The 10139-nt window shown below is 30.7% G+C and overlaps 1 pseudogene; it reads left to right on the top strand.

Annotated features, from left to right (window-relative positions):
- Window positions 1-166: 166 nt before the first annotated feature.
- Window positions 167-10139, top strand: part of LOC106464199 — a 13875-nt pseudogene continuing 3902 nt past the window's right edge.

Below are 10139 nucleotides of genomic sequence, written 5' to 3'. Positions count from 1 at the left end.
GACAAAACCTTGTCGAAACGTTGTACATTTGCTGTCATGTTAAACTTATATTAAAGTTTTCTTCATTACCCATTTAAGCCGTCTCCAGCCATTATTATATATATTATTTGTTTAACGTAATAATTCTTATTAATAATGGTCCCTTAAAGCTGTGGCGTCCTATCTTGAGAGGTAAAGGTTGATACACAGGAAATTAATAGTGTTAGAGAGTGTTTCACATTTTGTTTGACTACAATAAAGTACACAGAAATTATTCCAATTCATAAAAAAATAGAAAATGCCACTTCCCGTTCAGGTAATTTTTTACTTAACCTTAATATTCTGCTAATTTTACTGTTTTTGATATGAGCACGAGCCTGAGACAAGTCAAGCGTTTGTGCTAAACTTAAAACTCGTACCAAGGAATGTACAGTGTTAACTAACTACTTGGGCCTATTTTACCGAATATTACTAGTGACTAGCATTGACTGTTATTAACGTAATCATTAATGTTATTTATTGTGCCCTTGTGGCGACGTTATATCGACAAACCTCTGATTTAACTACTATGTACATTTTTCGCGCCTGAATAATAGTAATAATATAATTATAAAATTACAAACTTTAGGAGAAGAATAAAATAACTTAGACTAATTATAGACTGAATGTGCTAAAACTAAAAGTTATCTTATAAATCGAGCTTAAAATTAGATTAATCTAGTAATGCATTGAAAATTTAATTCTTATACAACTTACAAGTTATTAACAATGATAGGTGATATTTAGCTTTCTCAGCATACACATATAACCATAACAGTGTTTTTATTACTGAATACACAAAGGGTAAATTAACAGGCCTTGCAAGCAAAATAACGTCAAAAATACTGAAGTTTCAGTTGAGTTGCTTCGGGTGACAGATGATTCGTACATTTATTGAAAATAAAGTTCTCAGTTATTGAAGTTATGTTCCTACAGATAACTCCCACTTAAGATTAATGTTTTAACAAAATAAATTAACAGTGTTGATATTTTTCACGTTCTAGAGTTAAATTTATTTTCTCAAAAATCAACAATCCTGATTTGTCGAGAGTTTTATTGAGCTCTGTAAATTATTTATTTATAAGTAAACACTGTTGCTAGTAGAATGACAAATAGGATTTTAGGCTGTATCTACAGAAGTACAAAATACATGTGCTAAAGAGGTTATTTCATTGTATGAGTCATTTTAGGCCATGTTTTAAGTATTCAGCTTGACCTTAGGAAAGACACTGAATTATTGGCAAATTTTGAGAGGAGGGCTACTGGGTTGATACCTAGGATTTAAAGGTTATCATACTAGGAAAGGTTTAGATCTGTGAAATTGTTTTCTCCTGAAAGAACAAAGAGTTAGAGGAGATCTGATTGAGGGAGTTGACAGTGTTGATGCATCATCTTTTTTGTACTTAATGGTGATATTGGTAGGACTAGGGGACAAAAATTTTAATGGGGTTGGAATCACCTTTAGTTAAAACAGTTTTATTTTCTTAATGGGGCCAACTAGCTCTTGGAATGGATTGTCATTAGATGTGGGTGCAGTAAGTTTAATGGAGGGTTTGATAAATATTTTATTAATAAGAATTGGTTTTTGAGTTTGTTTAATTTAAAGTTTAGTTTAATAGATGGACCAGTAGGTTTTGTTTCTTTAAATCCTATGTTATGGTATATATAAAACCAAACTGTATTTGAGCAGAAAATTATTTGTTTATCTTGCCAGCCTAGATGATATCTCACCAATAGCAACAAACTGCCTCATTGACAAAAAATTGATTTTCTAAATTTTATGTAATCTTTGTCAGCCATTTTTACAGTCTTAAAGTTTTTTTGTAGACTTTCCTGTGAGAGTGATACACTGCTTGATTTAATGTAAGATTATCATTACACGTGTTATTGTAAGATTATTGTTACACGTGTTATTGTAAGATTATCATTACACGTGTTATTATAAGATTATGATTACATGTGTTATTATAAGATTATCATTATGTGTTATTGTAAGATTATTTCTTACAATAACACGTGTAATGATAACCTTACAATAACACGTGTAACAATAATCTTACAATAACACGTGTAACAATAATCTTGCAATAACACATAATGCTAATCTTAAAATAATACGTGTAACAATAATCTTACAATAACACAATGATAATCTTATAATAACACATGTAATGATAATCCTACAATAACACATGTAACAATAATCTTACATTAACACAATGATAATATTGTAATAACACATGCAATGATAATCTTACAATAGCATGTGTAACAATAATCTTACAATAACACGTGTAACAATGATCTTACAACAACACGTGTAACAATAATCTTACAATAACACATAATGATAATCTTACAATAACACGTGTAATGATAATCTTACAATAACACGTGTAACAATAATCTTACAATAACACGTGTAACAATAATCTTACAATAACACGTGTAACAATAATCTTACAATAACACGTGTAACAATAATCTTACAATAACACGTGTAACTTATCATTATACGTGTTATTGTAAGATTATCATTACATGTGTTATAAGATTATCATTACACGTGTTATTGTAAGATTATCATTACACGTGTTATTGTAAGATTATCATTATACGTGTTATAAGATTATCATTCTCTTATATAAACTTTCATATACACAATTCTAGCAATAGTTTTGAATCTTGTTAAATAAAAGATCTTTTTTGACTTATTAATTTTGTTACTGAATTCATTTTAGTATTATATTTTATTATTTTCTAACTTAAATTTTTTATTTTCCCTACTTGATCTGTATTGATTGTATATTTAATCACTAGTTGTCCAACGTACAGATTTCCAGTGTTTGCCGTCTATAATACAAAACATTTGTACTTTAGCATTTTCTTGTGTAATTCTGTAGAATTATTAAACGTGTACATTCAAAACTTGTAATTCCTTTATGTTATCTTAAGATGTTACCTAATTATACTCCAATCACATCGAATAATTCCAAAATAACCATTAAAACTTTCAGATTCCTTAACAGAATATATTTACTACAGAAGATACATTTAATTCAAGAGTAATTTACAACAGTAGGGCTGGGTGATATAATTGATTAATCAAAATTAGTGTGTCCAGTTATTACTGTTTTCAAATAATCCAACAGTTAATTAAAGTTCTGAATAAATCAATTACATAAAAATAATCAATCAATTAAAGTTAGAGCTTCTAATTAGTACTATGTTTAATTATACATACTCTGCCTAATTTTTAGTCTTAGGAGTTTTTTTTTTTACATCAAGTGTATTCAGCTTTGGGGGAAAAGATAGGCTTGTGATTCCAGAGTTGTGGGGGTCGATTCCCACTGCCCTCCCAAACTTGCTCACCCTGTTCTTTGTTATGGTAAAGCTATTAAGGCTATCTGCCACTGTCACTAATTTTGAATTTCTGACAAGAGGGAAGACAACTGGATGGTTGGACTTGCCGTCAACCCTTTTTTTTTTCTTTTTTAGCTTGTACATACTATGGTTTGGGAAACTACTGGTTGATTAATCACATATAATTGGTTGGGAAATACCAGTAATCCCCAGCTCTGTGTAACAACAGAGGAATCATCTTCTTGTTTCTACGAGAAATAATGTTGCTGATTTCTAGTTTTATCAAACGGGAGGAATTTTATATATATATATGTGTGTGTGGTGGGGGGGGGTCCATATACTTATTGTTACAGTCTTTTATGGCTCAACTTTAACCATCCATCATTGTTTACTGTAGACGACACATGTGCTGTTTATCTTTCAGGTGCAGAAAGAAAAACGTAAATAGCCCATTAAAATATATTTCTTATGATTTGAAAACTCCAAGTATGTGTTTCTTAAATCTCACTGTAGGACACTAAACGTAAGGGTCACTGGCTGGCCAAACCTTGTGATATCTTTGGTTTATGGCAAAAATATCTGTAACAGCAAAGATACTCAATTAATGAAACAATGCCCTCTACTGGTTATAAGTAATTATATTTAATTAGATACGTGTATATATATTTATTTCTGAGTTATATAGGTGCTTGTATTGATCAGAAGGTAATACTAGTGGTAATTTTAATGCTTTTTCAATTTCGTAGTCACTTGTCAGCCAGATTGAGTTACCATAGGGAACACCTTCCTCATTCTTTTTTGTATATTTGAGATTTAAAAAAATTGGAACCTGGTTAGCAAAGAAAAATTATATGTAATGCTGGTTATCTAAAAATGTTATTCCATACACAGTATTAGTGTGTGAACAATTGTTTGTACTCTGTTATCAGTGTTGTCACTCTCACACGACTCTCGTAAGATACTAGACATCTAGTCTTCTGAACTTCCTTTCTGATTGGCTCTTTAAAGTAGTTGGGAAATTCCAGTTGTTAATGAACTAATATTGAGTTTTGGTTTCGGTTTCTAAATGGCTAAGGTTTCCTTGCATCTTGTTTGATGTTAGAACTAAACATTATTTCAACAATCTTTTCTTCAGATCAGGGAAATCTTAGCTGACAACATCGTGAAGCCGTGTTTGATAAAAGCTAGCAATTTTTAGCTATATAAATTTTTCTCTGGCTAACTATACGGTGGACCATAACAAATGTCTTGATTCACACTGTACTTAGCAAGGTATAAGCATAACAACCTCTTACAGTTTTTATTTTTGTTTCACCATTTGATGACATCTGTTTGCCCGATCTTATTGTCATCTTAATCCTGATTGACTGCAGTTATTATCAGGAAGAAAAATAAAATACAATGACCATAGTATCTTTAGTTGGGTATTCGCTAATGTCCAATCTGTACGTTACTGTCATTGAAATAGAAAAGTATCACGTGGATTGAGACTAATTTCTAACATCAATTTTACAGCAATAATTGGTTTCAAAGTTGTAGATTTTTTTTGTTAAGCCTAAAGAAAGAACAGTAGTAATAAAGTCACTGGCATGCAACTTGAAGCGTGGCTGATGAAACAGTTTTGACAGAAACATTTTCTAACTCACTGTAAATGGATTTAGAATAATAATCGGTACATTTAACTCTTACTGGATGTACTAGTCTAAAGTACAGTAAATGGTATGAGCAAATTTTAAATCTTCCTATTTCTTAAAGTAGAATAAAGATTATTTGTATTTGATGGAAGTCAATATCTGTGAGGATCATCACATCATTTGTTGATTAATCCAGGCTTTCTTAAAAACATTTTGCTAGTTTAGAGTCGGAAGTTAAAGAGAGTCAAGTAACTTGATTGATTGCCATCTAGGTGGTAGAGGCTGCAACTTTACAGATGTTTCAGGAAAGGGTTGACGAATAGTTAAGGAATCAGGGCTGGACTTAGTGATTAGTTTCCTGTTTGTTGAATATGGTTTTGAGTTTAGAATATCCATGACCACGACATCACATAATTACACAGAAAACATTGTGATTGAGATTTAAAAGTTATTTGATGTTTTGAAAATTTTAAACAATTTTATGTTAGTACAAAAATAATTTTAAAATATACTCATAAAATCTTTTTATTTTTGTTACCGTATTGTCTTTTTCAAATTTTTTTTTTATTTATTTGGAAGAATTTAGACCATAGATCCTCGAGGTCTGTGGGTCAATTCTTGGTAGCCTTTGAGATGTCAAACATTTTATCTAATAATGGCTGGAGACGGCTTGAATGGGTAATGATGATGATGACAAAACCTTGTCGAAACGTTGTACATTTGCTGTTATATTAAAGTTTTCTTCATTACCTATTCAAGCCGTCTCCAGCCATTATTATCTGCAGAACTTAATTATTATTATTACCATCTGATGTTGGTCAATGTTAGAATGAGAATTTTGGAAATAAGTATATGATTTTGAGAAGTTTTGGAACCCCTGGTGTGGAATAAATTGTAGTGTAATAGAATATGAATATTTTTGTAAAAAATTCTAGTAAAAAGAAAGGAATTATTACGGGGGTGACACAGTTTACAAAACATAGTTTTTGCTTGACTATCGTGCTGTTTTAAACTGTGTTGTACTCTCATTGACGGAGATGTATAAAAACACCTTAAATTTGATCACGATATGGAGACAAATGCTTTCAGTATCACAGATTAACTTAATATCTGTCACTATGGGAATATACTTAAATGCTTTGTGAAATATCCTGTGTTAAAATAGCAAGTGAAATTAGTCCAAAGTGACACTTGACGTCTTTGCATTTATGAATCATCATTATAGATATTTTTCCAGGTTTGTGATTTTTGTTAGAAGCAAAGAATTTTGTAAGAATTATGAATTTTAATAAATCTGTATGTTGTTGTTTTTTTTTAAACAATTTTTTATGATATAAGAAAATCTGTAACAGTTTTACATGATTTTCCCACATTAAGGACTGTCGTGTTGACTTGGTATGAAATAAAAATAATCACACGCGTCAACTCTGCTCTCTCCCTGCAGGACTGTTTTTTCAATTATAACTTTCTTAAATAAGTTAGGGTTCCCAGGCATAGCACACGTCCACACGTTGAATTAATCGTAAATTGTATTATGATAATTATTCTAGCAGTATATGAAAGTGCCACTGCTGGTTTTAAAAAGAAATTTTCTTCCCACAGAGTGGGGTAGAGCCTATGCAGGTAGATGCTCCTCCAGAGGAGAATGAGGCCCCTGAAGAAGAATCGTATATCGTAGAAAACCCAACTTTAGTGAGTAAAATAGTACTTAATTTTGACAATCTTTTTCTGTACAAAAAAACTTTTAAGTAGACCAATATTCATGTGTAAATTTATTCTGAGAGAATTATTCTAAAGAAATTGTATAACCTTCATTTTTTTTAGGACTTAGAAGCCTATGCTAATAGCTACACTGGACTTGCAAGACTATACAGGCTTATCTTTATAGCTGACCATTGTCCAGCACTAAGAATTGAAGCTCTGAAGATGGCTATCTCATATGTTCAAAATACATACAATGTTACCATGTACCAACAAATTCATAAGAAACTGACGGAAAGTACAGGGTAAGTTTCGTTAGTTTACATGATTATAATTTAGAAATTAATGTTTTCGTCTGCATAAAAAAGTAAGACAGTTCGTTAACAAAAATTGTTCCATAAATGTATAAAATTTGGTTTAAGTTTTGGAGATAATTTTTTTTGCATTGTGTTAAATGGATGCATTTTTCTTTTTTTGTGAGATTAATATCCATCGACGAGCATCCGTTAAAAACAGTGCTCGATGATAAATACCGAGTTCCCAATCACGATATTGGAGTTTCTTGAATTTTTTTTTTTTCTGCTGAAATTGTGGGAATCCTGAAAACTGTTAAGTTAAAACAAACAACCAAAAAAAACCTTGAAAAACCTGTTCCGAGGATTTGTACCAAGGTATTTATATGGCTGGGATGGAAACCACGATATACCAATAAAAACATGCACCCTGCATTAAAATATTCACCACCAGGAAATCTTTCTTGTTTTTAATTAATTAAAATACCATGAATTGATATTGTTTTAATTATTATCATATGCAAAATATAATTTTTTTCAAGTAAACATTTATGATAGCATTATGGACGTTTATAATTGTTTTCATACAGAAAAGTTCATAGAAGCAAAGGATTTTAGCCTGAAGACCTTTCTGTAGTGGTTTTTATTTTTTTCATTTGGGTGTTTGGTAACATATCAAATGTATGCGGTTATATTTATTTGGTTAATTATGTGGTTTAACCACTTTTGTTGGACCAAATAAAAATTGTCTTAATTAAAAAGTATGCTCAGAGTGGAATAAAATAATTGTTCTAGTTATGGCACTTAACAGTATCATTAAAATCTGTGTTTATTCTTGTTAATCGTTTAATATTATTTTAGTCTGTTTATGTTTACAGAGCTGCAGGACAGTTCGGTTATTATTGAAATATAATATTTCATGTACAACAGATCTTACTATATTTTGTCACAGCTCCGCCAACTTACCAGATGTAACGGGTGCTATTAATGCCTTTCTGCCACCACTGGACTCTCAGTGGATTGAAACTAGAAGTAAGAAGGCTGCTCTAAAGCTAGAGAAACTAGACACTGACTTGAAAAACTACAAATCTTATCTCTATTAAGGAAAGTATAAGGTAAGTTTGAGAAACTAGACACTGACTTGAAAAACTACAAATTTAGCTCTGTAAAGAAGTTCAAACCACTGACAGAATTACAGATCTAACACTAAAGAAAAGCATATGGCATGTTGAAGCTTGAAAACTACAGGTCTACTTCTGTAAGTTTAAGAAACTACATGTCGACCTGAACTGGAAGAAATGTTCAGCTTGTAAAGTATAACTTAAAGTAATTATTAATAAAATTAGACACTGAATTGAAGAACTATAAGCCTGAAGAAGAGCATGCAGATGATGTAAAAAGTAGATATTGATGTAAGAAGAAACTTAAACAATTATTTTGTTGAAAATTAGCACCAGATAAAGACCAAAATTAGCACCAGATAAAGACCAAAATTAGCACTAGATAAAGACCAAAATTAGCACTAGATAAAGACCAAAATTAGCACCAGATAAAGACCAAAATTAGCACCAGATAAAGACCAAAACTAGCACCAGATAAAGACCAAAATTAGCACCAGATAAAGATCAAAATTTATATATGTTTTCAGTCACTTTTTATTTCTTAAAAAAAATTACATTTATGAAATCATATATGTTAATAATATTTTTTCACTCAATAATAGCCCCCCCCCTCTCCCCAGTAGCTCAGCAGACTTACAATGCTAGAAACCGGGTTTTGATACCCGTGGTGGGCAGAGCACAGATAGCCCAGTGTGTATCTTTGTGCATAATTACAAATAAACAATAAAAACACTCCATAATGTCAACAACAGTTTTTTTACTGGTATGCTTTTAAGTTCTTATGTTATATTGTTCATCATATAGTGTTAATAGTATTATTCACCCGATAATGTCTACAACAGTTCTTTTACTGGTATGCTTTTAACTTCTTATGTTATATTGTTCATCATATAGTGTTAATAGTATTATTCACCCGATAATGTCTACAACAGTTCTTTTACTGGTATGCTTTTAACTTCTTATGTTATGTTGTTCATCATATAGTGTTAATAGTATTATTCACCCGATAATGTCTACAACAGTTCTTTTACTGGTATGCTTTTAACTTCTTATGTTATATGAAGCTGTATTTCCATCTCTGTTACTATGGTGTGAAAATTCAAATCCTTAAAACTTGTTGCCAAATTCCTTTTTTTACTTATAGTAACAGTACACAACTTTACATCCCTATTGTTTTGAAGTATGTCATGTTTAAAAATAAACAAATTAGTGTTTCTGTATTATATTGCCTTTTTGTTTTGTTTTAAAGACGTGGCCATGACGACTTGGGAGACCATTACTTGGACTGTGGGGACCTAAGTAATGCTCTGAAGTGTTACTCTCGGGCCAGAGACTATTGTACTAGTGGAAGACATGTGGTCAACATGTGTCTAAATGTCCTAAAAGTTAGTTTTGAATCTCTTTATTTTTTAAATTTATTCATGAAATCAAATCTAACTAACTGAAACCCTTGTAGATGTTTACACCACTTGTATGTCAGTATTTATTTCAACTGTGATTTCTAATTTATAATGCAAGCCTAATTTTGATTTGTTGTGATATAACTAAAAATGTTTTTAAATTACACTTCTCCAACTTAATCCAGTTCATGCAGTGACAGTTGTTGTCAAACAGTTTGCTAACATAAATATATCAACTACTATTATGTTAACAGTTGTCAAACAGTTTGCTAACATAAATATATCAACTACTATTATGTTAACAGTTGTCAAACAGTTTGCTAACATAAATATATCAACTACTATTATGTAAACAGACGTCAAACAGTTTGCTAACATAAATATATCAACTACTATTATGTTAACAGACGTCAAACGGTTTGCTAACATAAATATATCAACTACTATTATGTAAACAGTTGTCAAACAGTTTGCTAACATAAATATATCAACTACTATTATGTAAACAGACGTCAAACAGTTTGCTAACATAAATATATCAACTACTATTATGTAAACAGACGTCAAACAGTTTGCTAACATAAATACATCAACTACTATTATGTTAAC

Source organism: Limulus polyphemus, unplaced genomic scaffold, assembly GCF_000517525.1.
Source record: "Limulus polyphemus unplaced genomic scaffold, Limulus_polyphemus-2.1.2 Scaffold1586, whole genome shotgun sequence".
Classification (NCBI taxonomy): domain Eukaryota; kingdom Metazoa; phylum Arthropoda; class Merostomata; order Xiphosura; family Limulidae; genus Limulus; species Limulus polyphemus.
Note: the sequence above shows the minus strand (reverse complement) of the source record. Positions and strands in the feature narration are given on the sequence as shown.